The sequence below is a fragment of the Accipiter gentilis genome, chromosome 26 (assembly GCF_929443795.1).
Source record: "Accipiter gentilis chromosome 26, bAccGen1.1, whole genome shotgun sequence".
NCBI lineage: Eukaryota > Metazoa > Chordata > Aves > Accipitriformes > Accipitridae > Astur > Astur gentilis.
In genome coordinates, this window is record NC_064905.1 from 21527649 (window position 1) to 21542692 (window position 15044).

General features: G+C 43.4%; 1 protein-coding gene and 1 long non-coding RNA gene across 7 annotated transcripts in view; one reads left to right on the forward strand and one right to left on the reverse strand.

Moving 5' to 3' along the window:
- Positions 1-11751, reverse strand: part of AFF4 (ALF transcription elongation factor 4) — a 56136-nt gene extending 44385 nt beyond the window's left edge. For 3 of the 6 annotated variants that reach the window (XM_049830026.1, XM_049830024.1, XM_049830019.1), the window contains exon 1: positions 11291-11750. The gene's annotated coding sequence lies outside the window, so the exon portion shown is untranslated. Of the gene's footprint in view, positions 1-8693; positions 8856-10518; positions 10566-11290 lie in introns of those variants that run through there. The other 3 variants (XM_049830021.1, XM_049830020.1, XM_049830025.1) reach the window with 3 other exon arrangements.
- LOC126051169 (uncharacterized) lies at positions 10983-15035 on the forward strand. The gene is made up of 3 exons (XR_007509731.1): positions 10983-11025; positions 12099-14693; positions 14829-15035. It is a non-coding gene; the product is annotated as an uncharacterized LOC126051169 (long non-coding RNA).
- Positions 15036-15044: the final 9 nt, after the last annotated feature.

The window sequence follows — 15044 nt, forward strand, 5'->3', positions numbered from 1 at the left end:
CCAAAAGTACTACAGAGCAGACTGAACTCAGCAGAGCTTTGCCATCCACCGGGAATACAATTTTGCTTCTCATGCAAATCTCAACTCGGCAAACTTCAGCCCAATTCAATCTCACACTCAATGACATTCTCCTCATCCTTTCAATTCTCCATCGCTGGTAGATTCTATAATTTGCACAGTGCAAAGATGGAGCATCACGAACACAAAATTTTTTACATGCAATCTTTTCATGTCCACACAGGCTAACCAAAACATATTCTAATACTGTTTCCCAACAATATTCTGCAGTTTAATTGGGCAGAAACTTAATAACCAAATTCCTGTGCCTACATGTTCTTCTGTTTCAACTTTGAAGCCAAGACAATTGGTGTTTAAATTTTATTAAGCAATAGTTATTCAGACATCCAACATTAATCTGGCTATTATAGTTCTGACTTCCTCACATTAATTTACTTTCATAAAAGATATCATTACATTTCAGTGTTATGAACTCTACGGCAGTAGAATTAAGAAAGGATTCACATCACAGAAATTCTCTGATAAATATGCTCTGTATAAGATTTGAAACAGTACACAACGTTTTAATGAGGTGCCATCTAAACTAAAAGAGTGAAAAGGCATAAGGGAAAAATCACATTCATTTCAAGGTTCACATACTTCTCCCATCTTAACAGAACTACAGAAAAAGCAAGGAGAGAAAAAGTTTATCACATACACTACCCAGGTTTAACTGCCATTTCCTCCAGCCTTATTGAAAGATCATCCGCTTGCACTGTCTCAAAAGACATTTATCTTGGACTTCCTATTGTAACCAAGGTTCACACATTCTACTGCATAACATACGAAAATGAACATCAGGGTTTGAGATAATAAATTCTGGCACTGTACAAACCACTTAGATCTTTTGTAACTGCTCACAGTAGTAAGGCCTCTTCCACATGACAGCGCTGTATAAATACTGATAGCATCTCTGACTCTTCCCCTTGCTCTTTCAAGCACAGCTTATTTGCTAAATACACCTTTTATTCGACGCATCTTCACAACACAAGCAGCAGTAATAGAATATTTTGGAGCTATTAATACATCATGCACCCAGCTCTAGTTGGTACTTAAAGCAAAAGGTAATTTTTAAAATTTGAGAGCACAGTACAGGTGTGGTTCCTAGTCCCTGGTCCAGGGCAGACGCCCAAAGCAGTTCCCACCCTGTGCCGTGCTCCTGCCCGCACCACTCTCCTCGTTGTGCTGACACAGCCATTTATTGGAGCTGGTTAAGCTGAATTAGGGAAGTCTGTGCAGGTTCAAAATAGGTATTTTGGGAACAGGGTTATTTTTTAACACAGTTAAGTTCAAACACTCCAAGGTCCCCAAAAGAGTCATATCAGCATTAGAGAGCAGGAATAAGCAACCTGTTTAAAACAAAACAACAACAAAAAAATCTAACAAACACCCCCCCCCCCCCCCCAAATCCACAAAAGTCTCATTAAATTACTGCCTATGTTTTTTGCATCACAGCATCATAGGTGGACTTTGTCTGCAACAGCTGATGAGCAGCATGGTTACGACTGATGAAAGAACACCAAGAGGATGCTGGAGAGCAGGTGAGCAGAGTAGCCGGTGTTAAGGAACTTCATCATTTCATAATTTAACTCTCTTCAGAAACATGGGAAAACTCTCGAGGTATGCTACAGAACGACCGAGTAGCACAACATAGTGAATGTTTCCACACTGTTACCAGAACAACCGAAGGGGGTGGAGGGGAAGCATCAAAAAGCCAACCGAGTTCATGCATGTCAGCATGGAAGTATCTTTTCAAAAGTGACAGCTTGAACTCACATAGCACCAACAGTCCCCATTAGCAGTTACGGTATTTCCAGGATTGCTTTGCATTTTGAGAACTGGAAGGGTTCATAGACTGCTTAAAATCCACAATTTTGCATACCAGAAGAGAGAGAATAAGAACTTTAACTCCAATTCCCAGTTTTCAACCCTAACTTGTATGCAAAACGTACCAAATTCATTAACATTTGCTACCTGTCTAAAAACTGCTATCAATACGTGAATGACACGACAGCTCTGAGACCTGGGATACTTTCTGGTAACTTAAAACCTTCTTTTTCAATTTAAGTACACTAAGATGATGAGAATGCATATTAGTTAAACTTTGGAAAGCCCACTAGAGAAGAGGAGTATTTAAGATTTGCAGACAAAGCAAAAAAAAATTTCAAGTGAGAGGAAGGGACCAGAACTATCTACAGAGGTAAGCTGAAATTCAGCAGGAAAGCCACAGCTTTGATGTGCAGTGCTTCCAAACAAACACTAGTTTAAAAAGTTGGGAAGTTTTAACCTTTCATCCTACCTATTAAATGCCACCTGTATTTTATAATCCTCATAAGCAGACTGAGAAAAACATTAAAATTTCAGCAGCCACTGAGTACCAAGACATTTAGTATAGTATCAATTGCTTCAAGAAACAGTTGATAAACGTTAATTTAGCTATACAAACCCTTTTAATAAAGTGACATTACCCTTTTTCCCCTAATGACGTTAAGTTGGGGGTTTTTTTCCCCTCAAAAGTTCTTACAGCTTTTCTCACTTTTCTGGATGTGGCCTTAAAACAAAAGTCATGCTGTTCACAGGTCTATCAGATTTAAGCAGCAAAAAGAGACACCCCGGAGAGAACTTGCACTGCTCCCTGTTCTCAGGGTCCCTGTGTCCCAGGCAGGACAGCCGGGAATCAAACGGTGCCTTCGCGGTCGTCCCCGCAGAGCACCAGCACCGCTCGCGTGCAACCCGCTCCCATCCGAGGGCCACGCAGTTGCACCAGAGATATGATAATTATGAACAATACTCATTACGAAGTCTCTTCCGCAGAAGATATGTAAACAGTTTTTGGTCAACCCAGACCAAAAACTTAACTTCTGCATTTGATAAACTAGTAAAGGCGTTGTGCAAGCCGGTTTTGAACTGCTGTTCCTAACGTATTTTTAACTGTAAGCTAAAAGACTTGACAGACATGAAAGTGCAAAACATAGAATCATTACATATATAAATTAAAGTCAGCAAGACTCGGTGAACCTTGCCACTAGAGAAGGGAGTTAAGCTTTCTGTCATATGGATTTAAAGAAAAACACAAGCAACCTTGCAAAAGTCTTGTCAAATTTCAGTTAAATTTCAAAACACTTAATGCAATAGACCAGTTCAGTTTATACAGAGACTTCCAGGGCATCAGTCTGTTACAAAGCTTAAATCTGATAATGTCTCTGTTAACAGATAAAACTACTTTCAAGTGCTACAGGAATTAAGTGGCAAGAAATGCTTCTCAATGCTAAAGCTTCCAGGGATGTGGTGGACAAACCAGCTTCAATTAAGCAGTTTTGTTGCCTTTCTTAGGCACCTGGCACGGATGGCAACTCCTTGGTTTTGGTTGAACTAACTGAGTTCTACTAAGGACAAGCTAAGATTAATTTTTTTAAGCTATGATTCACTATTTACTTACACATAATAATTCAAAAAAATATTAAGTTGTATAATGGATTAAAATAAATTGTATAAATACAAAGTACACTCCTGCTAGCAAGAAATCACCCCATTATACCAGCCAATGAGATCCAAATTTTGTATTCCTCTTCAATAGAAACAAAGATTAAACCACACCCATTTTTTACCATCTTTAGTTTTCGAGCCTGTCAGCAAATCATGACTGAACGTACTTTAACGTTCCTCTGACTAAATACATGCTTGTGTGTGCCGTGAGGAGCGAGCGGGAGTGCCACGCCGGTGCTCCCCTCTCCCTGCCCATGCCCCCCCCACGCACACCCCACTGCTCCTCTGCATCGGCAGAGCGAACGGCAATTGGACTTACCCCCAAAAAAAACTCCAAACAAACAAAAAAATCAATGTGAGCTCTTCGGGCCAATTAGGTGCATGAAGAGGACACTGTTAAAACATCTTTAAATGTCAATTCAGCGTGGATCATGCTTCATGTGGCCATAAAAAAAATGTAATTTTTTTCTTAAAAAAGAGAAAACTGGAGAAAAAAAATGAAGGAAAAAAAGTCATTTTTTAGGAGTTTATTAGTGATTAACAAATTTAAGCTGAAGACTACTTGTTAAAACTCTCTCCTAGTAAAACATATTTCTGGTAATTATTGGCTAAGAATGTGTCACAGCACAAACGTATTTTTTCCTCGTTAAATATAATTGGTGCAGGTATTTCAGCAGAAGTAATCATTGCTCCAGGAAAAAACCTTTTCACCCTTTATCTTTTAAAGGCTATCTACACCATAGTTTTCACCATATCATTATCCTATCAGCATCACGAGGACAAAATTAAATATAGCTCCCAAACTTCACCAGTCAATTTAAAACAATGTATCAAGCAGGTACAGTGGCCATACTGCTTTCCGCCTACAGCCAGTATGAATTGCAGTAGCTACATACCTGCACGGGTCACTGACGTACAAACCACACGCAAACTGGAAGGTTTAATGGTAAATCTCAAACAAACAAACAGAAAAGCCTACCACCAGCAGCCCCTTACCCACCCAAATATACAAAAACCTACTCCAAACACACAAAATCATCAGTAAGCTCTTTTCCATGCAGGACCACCCAGCACATCAAAAAAAGACATGATATAGGAGAAATAACAGTCCATTTTACCTCACCTTGGCCCATCTTTATGCTTCACGGCACTTGCAGTTAAAAGAACAAAATAGTATTAAGAAATGATTGAAAAATCAAGCACTTTTCAATCACAGCAATTTCCATTATGTTACCAGTCTTATTTATGCCAAAATACAGTACAACTCGCTAAATTAAATTTACAATGTGTTCCTCCATTAAGTTCTTTAACCCGTTTTTCTATATTCAATTTTTCTGAAATTTTCATCTTAATGGCTCAATTTTTCAGATTTGGACTTTCACCAAGCAATTTTTAAATTATCTTTAAATAAGGAAATGCTTATGCTAATAGTAATGAAACGTTAGAAAATGAAATTGGCAAATCTCTGATTTTTTTTTTTTTTTTCCCGAAATACTGGTTACTCCTCTGCCCACAAAATACATAACATCACACAAAAACTAAATTCCCATTTTGATGTGGCTTTTTTGGTTTGCTTTTACCCTCCCCTATAGGAAAAATACTCTATTAGTTGCTCTGCAGCCAAACTATACAAAGAGAATTGTGGACTCTTATCTCCTCATCCTACTCACTTTAATGATTTGTGCACATCAAAGCCTGATTAAAACCATTTAAGCACTTCCATCACTGAAATCTCTTTAACGTCTTTTGGAAATTAAATTAAATGCAGAAACAACAAAAAAAATACATGCGAATGTACAAAGGTGTACAATTATCAGCAGCTAAATTGAGCTTTTATAGTAACGTTAGCATAGATGGTGACATACACTTTTAGTATTTTGAAGCATAATTTATATAACAATATTGCAGACAACCAATATAAATATTAAATATTCATTTAACAACAGACACTTGCAACAGGACTAAGGAAAGTGCGTTTACGTTTCTGACTGTTCTACACAGCCCTAAAGCGCAAGAGGGGAAAAAGCACTGAATGTAACTGCCTGCTAGGGTAAATAAAGCTATCACAGCTTGTTTCCAGATTTTCTGATGCTGGAGGACCAGTTACACTAACATTGCCTTATATGGCTTCAGGGTGGTTGCACATTTATCTATGAGTGCGTGTCTATCTACGGGTAGATGCCTACTACCTCAGTATCTACGTGCTATACCCAGCTAGAAGAGCAACAAAGCACCTGCTCTGTTCTCCTCATATTTATTTGGTTTCTGTATTTGAAACGCACTTCCATTTCTCCCATCGCTGCCTGATCGCAGATCACCATTCAACGCTTGAAGTAAAGATTCACATATACCTGCTACACTTCAGTGAGAAAGTAGGAAAGAGAGACTGTGCAGTGGTGTGAAATTTCAGCAGGAAGCAAAACTGTTGAGGAAACTATCTAATATGGAGTAATTTACCCTGACGAAATCTTAGGATCTGAGCTAAGGACAAGTTTAAACAATTTTTCCTGTCTGAAGAGTCCTTTTTAACTGGTCACCGGTTAGAAACATTATTTTCCCAATGTTTGGTTCTAAAAATTAAACATACTAATATTTTTTCCTTAAAATTGGAAAATATATGTAAATAAAATGATGTCTGATCCAACTATAGTGAGACACTAAGCACTCAGCCCTGTTTCCAGGAGATTACAAAGTTACAGCATATCAAAACCTAGGTGCCTTCTCCTTTTAAAACTGTATACAGTAAAAGTTACAGAATTTTAAAAGCACTAAGTTTAGGGATCCACTTTGGTTCAACACATTCTCAGACACTTTTCCCAAGCCCAGCAGTCACCCCTGAGAGCTTCAGGAGGGGCACACACATTTCCAGGGTCTGCTTCTCCCCCTCCACAAATAAGCCACTAAACTTAAAAACTAAGGGAAGTTTCGAGTCCAGTCCAAAAGACAAGGATCTTAACACTAATCTTAGAAACTGCAGATAATGGGGGAAGAAACATCAATCCTTTGCAGGAACATAATCACAGTGCTAACACTGAAGAGAACCGCACCATTATTCTGGCCTGTTGTCTACTACATCTAGTCTTCACAGCCCCAATGTAGCAATGGGAATATATAGGAAGAAACTGCCGTGAGACTGCAGAGGAGTACATCTATCCACAGGGAGAGATTTGGAATGATAAAACAGTCTCTCCTGAAAAATGTGATCACTACAGGATTACAGTATTACTAAAAGTACACTCTATATTTGTTTAATTATAAAACATGGAAAGCAACACACTCAAGTAAATTATCAATAAATGTTATGACATGAATAAAAACTAAGATGAACGTAAAAAAAGAGAGATCAATAAAAGGGGGCTATGAGCTGTCCAGTGACGTATTCTTGGGACTGGGTACCATAGCTCAATAAAAAGAAGTGCAGGAAAACTTCTCTTAATGAGCTGTTAACAGAAGAAAATTAGTTCAAGACTTCAGGGAAAGAACATCTCTTATTCAATGTTTGTACAGTACCGAGCACAAGGATTTTTTTTTTTTCTTTTTTTCCTGTTGGTACTTGGTGCTACTGCCAGTTAATAAACCAGGTTTTAATTCATCAGCGAGAATTAACAAATCAAGTAAGAACAAGAGACAGAGACATGACAACTTGAAGAACTACAAGCTAACGCACTTGGGGAGAAAGTAAGTTCACTACGTTAGGGAAAAGACAGATTTGACACACAAAGTTGGAGAAAGAAACTTGGAAGGTAGTAAGAATTACAGAGCCTGGGGAGATGGCAGACACCAAATTAGACACGAGCGCATGAGGCAAACAATATCACAGCTACGGGGAAAATGGAATTTTGGACGGCACGTACGAAGCTGGCACAGAACCAGACAAGGAAGCAAGCCGTGCTACGCTGCAGCTATGTGCTGTGCTAGGCACCTTTACAAAAGTCATAGGCAACATCAGATTTTCATTTCAGAGGGTACCAATACAATTATTTGAAATGGGAAACCTCAACTCAACAGGAATATGTACATCTAGTTCAAGTATCCAAAAGGAGAATAAAACCAGATTCCCACAGGAGAAAAATATACAGCAAGAGAACAGTACTACTTCAAAAATTCAGGCTGACTAAACTTACGAGAAAAGCTTTATGACAGGAAGGAGCACGAGCCTGTGCAGTTTTATTTCCTAAGCAGTGACGGAACCCCTATCATTTCACAAGCTGGAAAGCATCTTGTTAGTGATTAGTAACTGCAGAGAAGGAAAAATCCTGCAAGAGAAAAATAATTGCCAGGCAAGTTTTACAGTTCTATGAACCCGATTTCTTATTTTCTTATTTTAACACAGCTAGCAATATATTTTACATACATCTAACCCTCCTCTATCCAAATGTAATCTGTTAAAGTTTCCTGACTCATTTCCAGACAGTCCCTCTTCCTCCTACGGCCCCTCCATCTCCCCACAATTTGAGGCGTTCTTTTCTCACTGCTTAGTGAAGATGACATCGCCGTCCCTTCTTTCTTGATACAAACTCTAAGACAGACATTAAAATCGAATGACAAGGCAGGCAGGTGAACTCCAGTTAAGTTATTTCTTAGCCTCTGTTGAAGGTAACTGTGAGACTATAGTAATGAGAGAAAGGAAATATGCCTGTAGAACAAACCACATGTGAGTAACAATCTGAAATTATGCGGCTGAGAACAATTACTGCAGCAAAAAAGAAACCTCAGAGTCACTAAAATCTCAAGACTATTCTTACATCCTGTGACAGGTAGACCCCAAATACGACACTGTGCGACTAACTTTCCTCCCAGCTCTATGTACACATTGCTGCTGGTAGAGGCGGCCTCTTGAAGGATGCTCATACTCTTCCCATATGCGCAGCAAAGGCAAAATCTGCCCATAGGACCGGTGCTCATTTCATATCTCAACTCTCAAGATTCAGCCTCAGACACGGCTATCAGTGGTTAATATTTCTACCCTCAACATCGTAGATTTCTGTTGATCTAGAGCAAAGAGTAAGAGTAGTAACAATTAATAAAAACCTCAGAAAACAAGAGGATGGGCAGGAAGGAAAGGAAGAGAGGCATCAGAAGCAGGTATGAGCTGTTTATGGCAACTCTCACAAGCACTGAAAATACAGGTGGGGGGACAGCAGTTTCACCATCACTTGGTCACAGACTCCCCTGTCTGCTTCCAAAGATGCTGTGAACTGCTCTGTCAGTCAGTAACGCACAAGTCCTGTATGTCTTGAGTCACATCTGACATCCAGGAGCAACCACGGTGGAAAAAAGTGCAGCAGAACATCCTTGCCAGCAGCTGTGAGCTAGAAAAGAAAGAAGGAACTAACGTGTATGTGACAACTTATTATCTACTAACTGTAAAGTCAGGGCAGGTTTCTGCTGCAACTATTTACCTACAAAACCTGAACAATGCAAAGTATATGGCATTTGCAGATAAAACAATGTGGCATCTTCTCGTTAAATAGTTGGGTCACAATCACACAAAAGCATTTGTATATTCCAGCTTACTAAAAAGACAACCTAGAAATCCAAGTAATATTTCACTGAAGTTTCATCATGCTTTATCACATTCAGATCATTATAACTGGGAAGAATGCAAAACACACAAATATGAACTACTTTTTTTTTTTTTTTTGGTTGCTGTGTGCCTTCTTGCACAAAACCTAGCCTCTTGCACAGGGGCTCAGTCTCGTTCTCTCAGTGTTTGAGACATAGGAGAAAAGTCATAAAATGAGGAGTGTGGAGATGTTTAAAGAAAATATTAAGGACCAGAAATCGTTTTTGAGACTAGAGTTGAAATTTACTGTTTTCTTTCATGATTGTTAAAACTGTTCAACAGGGGAGAGCTTGCTCTTGCTCAAAGCTGCAAATACATCGTGCAGCAGTTAGGAAGTCATAAAAATCAATATTGATACATTAATAAAGCCAAGATATTAATAACACCAAAGGGTAAAATTTTCTTTCTTGTTATTGACCAACAAGAACTGCATGATTACCATTACAAGCCATGGTCAAACTCCAGTATAACACCTATATACAGTACCTATGTGACTAAGGCTGTCTATGTCACACCTTGCTGAGGCAGACGACACAACAGTAGCACTGTGAGTTTAATAATGTTTCTCTCATTACAGGAGATAACGAAATGACAAATCGAGACTACAACCACTCCTCCAAAGCGCTTGACTAGACCCTATTTCGCAATAATGCCCCTGGGCTGCAAAGCGCTCCATTCCAGTGACTTCAGAGGAGTATTCAGAAGTTTTAAAGAAATGTAAGGAACGAGAAATACACCCATGAGAAGTTCAGTAACTAGAAGGGAGCTGGCAAGAAGGTGACAAATAAAAGCACAGACTTGGGCAGAACAAGTTAATTTCAAACACTACTGATGCTGAGTAAGTGCCTTGTTCAGCTCACACAGAGGCAAGTGGGAGGTCTGGCTGACATCAGTGGAAACATGCGAACGTTTAAAACCGTCAAGAGTCTTGGTAAGTAAATGATCAAACAAGACCGTAATAAGCTGAGGAAACGGGCTTGTGAAATAGAGGGGCCCACACCTGCAAAGCACAGCTCTCTTTTCATTAGAACATCATCTTTTTGGGCTGTATTTGAGATACGGGCATAAGCACTCTCAGTTTTCCCCCCAAAACAAAGTTAACCACTTTCCCATTTCAAGAAGTGAATGAAAGACACAGCAACTAAAAGCACTAATATCTGTATTACAGGTCTCAACGCTTTCTTGCTTCGTTTTGTTCATCTGGGGATAAAAAAAGAAAGAAAAAAAGCAATTCTCAGCCCAAGCTCAAGAAACGTTAAGCGATCGCCCTTCTGATTACGAAGTCCAATGCAACCCTCATCAGGGATGATGCTTTTACGTAACAACCACCTCGCCGCTCACGGGGAGGATGCGACTGCGTGTCAATAACCCCGAGACTCTCCCTTCTCCCGACCTTCGGCAGCACCTACCCGAAGCCATTTCCTACGACCACCGCAGCACCCAGCAGCACCCAGCCCTGCCAGCTCCATCCCCGGAGCAGCTCAGGGCCTCAAACGCAGAGAGCAAAGGGGAAGGAACAAAGCCCTGACGTCAATTACTGGAAAAGGATTAAACCCATCAGCTAAGAGAGGGGAACGCATCGGCCCCATTAGCACCGGGAACCGTCCCGAACGCCTCTTCCCCACGGGGGTCACCCCGGTTTTGCTCTCCGGGGTGAGGGACGCGGCGGGGGTGCGGTGCCCGGCCCAGACACCCACCGCCGCTCCCGCCGGGTGGGTAACTCCTCTCGGTGTGTCACTCGCCCGTGTCCGTGTGCGGGGAAACACGGCGGTCCCGCGGTTTTGAAACGGGGAGAGATGCGCCGTGGAACGGGGCCATCCCAACCGTCCGGGACCGCAGCCCGGTGGCGGGGGGTGGGGGGGAAGGACGGACACACGGACACGCACGGACCCGGGGACGGGACGGGGCCCACGCAGGTAAAGCTGGCGACGAAGAGCCGGGCCGCGGCCGGGGGAGGGACGGCTCCGGGCACGGGAAAGCCCCCCGAGAAGTGAGCCGGGGGGCTGATTGGGGGGGGGGGGGGGGGGGAAGCAGAGCCGGGTCCGACGGCGGCTGCTACCAGGATCCTGCCCCTTCCCCGCCGGTGGGGACCGGGGCGGGGGAACGAGCCGGTCCCGGCGGACACCCCCCCCCGCCCTCGCCCGCCCCGGCGCGCAGTCCCCACCCCCGGCCGCGTCTCACCTCCGTTCGCCGCTCCGCTAGGCCCGGACCATTTCCTGGCTGCCGCCACCGGCCCGCCGGGCGGGGAGGACACGAAGAGGCCCGAGGGAGCGGGGGCGTCGCCGCCGCCGAGCCACCGACCGCCCGGGGAGCGCAGGAGCAAGCCCGGCCCCCGGCGGGGCGGGAGGGTGGGGGGGTGAGGGGGAGAAACGAGGCCCGGGGGAGCTCACGGGCGGGAGGCGACAGCGGCTCCCCAGGGGTCCCGCCGCTCCATCGCGGGACGGGGCCGGGCTGGCGGCGAGGCGAGGTCGGGGAGGGCCGGCGACGTCGGCCTTGGGCTAGACCCTCGGCCCCCTCGCCCGGCTCCGGGCCTCCCTCCCGGCCTCCCTCCCTCCCTCCCTCCGCCCGTCCTGCCGGGCCACGGCTCCTCCCGCAGCCGGGCACTCTCGCTACCCGGCAGCCCCTGCGCCGCCGCAGCCCCGCCGCCGCTCACGTGACCCGCCGACGGGGAGGGAGGGGGGGAACGGGGGACTCCGCGAGCACGTGACCACCCCGCCGAGAGGGAAGGTGGCGACCGCGGGCCCGCCCCCCCCCCCAGTTCATGGCGGGCGTCACGTGGCAAGGCGCGGGGAGGGCTCCCGCGCACTCCGCCCCCTGGCGGCGGTGGGCGGGGTCAGAGGAACTCCCCCCCCCCCCCCCCCTGCGATGTCAGGGGCGGTTAAAGTCCGTTAAAAAGAGCTCTCCTTCGCAAGCGATTGCGTATTTAAATGTAAATATTGCACTCCGGCAAGACAAATCTCCCTTTTTTCTTTTTTTTTTTTTTCGTCAGTCGACATTTCTGCTACATTTCGAGGGCTGACGCGGGACGCGAGGCTGAACTGACGCACGGCAGGGCACGAAGCCGTCAGCGGCCTACAGACGGTTCTGAGCAGGGGCACTCCGGCCTGGGCACTGCCCGCTCGGACCCCCGGCTCCACAATTCAGTTCTTCTGCATAATTGCTTCAGACGTCTTTCCCCCACTCCCCAAAGCACCCCCAGAGCCCTCCCTGGTCCCCCAGGGCCAGCCCTCGCCTCACCTCACGGTTCCCAAAACCGCCTCACCTCACGGTTCCCAAAACCGCCTCACCTCACGGTTCCCAAAACCGCCCTTGCTCTTTTCTGCAACTTAACTGCTTTGGTTTATAATTCAGGTTTTCGTCATGGCGGAGCGTTGTGGTGCTGGTTTTCAACCTAAAACAGCCGAGCGGAGCACAGCGTTCAGAACTCCCGACTGACCTAGGGGAAACGCAAGTCGCCTCACTGGAGATCCCGGGCGGACAGCCCCGTTACAGCGGCAATGCTACCAAAACTTCCAAAATCAGCTTTGAAAATCACTTCCAAAATAGGCTGTTTCTGAAAAACCTACAACTATACTATATAAATATTTTGAAATGAAAACTACTTCTTCCACATACACCGATTTTGAAATGTGCTGGAATATAGTTCTACTTTGGGTTCATATTTCTAAAAGTAATATTTTATTTTTGTTTGAAATCCACAAGTCAAGAGCAGCACAATGGTGCAAAAAAACCCCAACCAACCCAACAAAAAAACCCACCCACAAAACCAACCCCCCCTTTTTTTTTTTGCACAAGTGTAACAAACTCCAGAATCTAAGTCTATAAAAAAAAATAAATCTGCAATACTATGATTGCAGAGACCCTTCATACAAAAATGCCATAAAAAGAGACAATAATAGTTTTAAGTCCAGAGCCAAACAGTTCAGCACTATTTTAACTGGCAGTTAAATCTTCAGATTGTTATGACACTGAAATACAACCAACAACAAAACATGGTCAAATTGGGGTGGAACCCCAAACTACCAGAAAATTAAATGGACCTATAACTTCCCTCCTTTATACAGGCAGGGAAGGCACAGGCAGCTCCTTTGAGAAAGTAACACTGTACTGCAAATAACAGAAAGGAACAGGAAATAATAAAAATACCCAGTTCCTATCAGGTTTCAATGATGTTTCTAAAATTCTGCCAGTGACATTTTTGATATACCAAATCTCAAAAGTCAAACTTAAATTCTAGTATTATGTTTTGTATTATCCCCCCTGCCTTCTCTTACACATCTCAATTAACAAAATTAGGCTGCGAAGATCTGCCTCAGACACCACTGATGTCTCAGTGTCTGGTTAAAAGCAGAGCTTGGATAAACATAACTTCATGAAGCACATTAAACCCATAGGGTTAAGGTACATTGAATCGTTTCTTTATAAATCAAATCCATTTGATAGCAAAAGCCTTATTTATTAAGGACTCCTCCCTAAAAAAAAAATAAAATAAAATAAATAAATCCATCAATCCACAAGAGACTGTATCATGCAGTTTCATTGAGGGCACCCAAAAACTTGTTTCTGACTGACAGATGTTTGATTAATAAAGACCTGGACTAGAAGATCAGGTTGTCTCTCCCTTCTTCTACTCTCCCACCAGTTCGGGTTTTTCCTTGAAATGTGATGCCTTTTCCTGAGGCTATTTTTCTACTAGACTGCATCAATTGCTTCCCTTCAATTAGCAATGGCAGCTTTACTTGTAATTGGAAGGATTAAAACTGAGGCTGTTCAGAGCTACGCAAGTCTCATGTAACTGCTTAGTAAAGATAACAATTTCTACTTAGCAGATTTAAAAAAAAAATCTTTTGTACTTGACCTAGAGCTTTGGCAGGCAGTAATTAAAGAAATACCTTTCCCATTGAAAAAAATTTGAATTGAAGCATCCAGTAAGAAATCAGGATGTGATCTAGTGAAAGATGAACTGGTAAGGCTCTTGATGGGCTGGTGGGTTTTACTCTGTAAAATAAGAATATGTAGAGAGAAATTAAACAGAAAGGGCGATTAAAAAAAAACAACAAAAATATTGTATTTTAAATTAAACATTTTTTTTTTAAATCTGAGTACAGAGGGACTTATGGTTAGTCTCAGACTTAATCAACATTTGGCAACATCAGACATCCAGTGAAAGCAGTAAGCCATCTCTTTGAATCTCCTTTCATGTGTTCTCCACTCATGAGCCAACAGCAGACCAGAAATTAAGTTAAGGTTTCCTTAGTATCATCTAATTATGTTACCTTATCCTAGCGCCTGCTAACAGAACCTAACATAAGCATGCCCTTTTGTCTTTGTGAATGGACCCAATCTGTCTGCCTGTACACACCAAACATAAACAGATATACCAAGAGACCAAGCCCCTGAAGTTGACTAGCTTTTTTAGACAACTTCTAAGAACTAAACTTCTCTTTTCTTGGCAGAGACAACTTAATGGGGAGAAGTAACATGCTTGCGTGAAGCAGTGCACTTCTGACAAAACCATCTACACACAAACGCCAGCGGCATTAAAGAAACAAACGTACAAGATGCTCTCAACAGGATGGCAAAGGTAGGTGAGCCTTGATCCCCATCCCCTCCCTTCTGAACGACCGCCTGTTCCTCATCACAGTCCTCCTGCATATCCACACTGCTGCTGCCACTGAGCTCATTGCCAACCGAACTAAAGCCTATATACTCTTTGTAGCACAGGACCTCCACCCAGATGGGCTCCACACCCCTCCTGCAGCCATCACCCTCCAACGAAGAAGTCACTGACAGCAACCTTACCGCCACGCCTGCTTCAATCATCACTCACGGCTTGCTGGAACTGTTGAGATGGCCTGAAACCCTGCGCTATAGAAAGTCCTATATTCCAAAGGGCTTCCACACACATGCTTAACTACTGTATCACTTACACTTG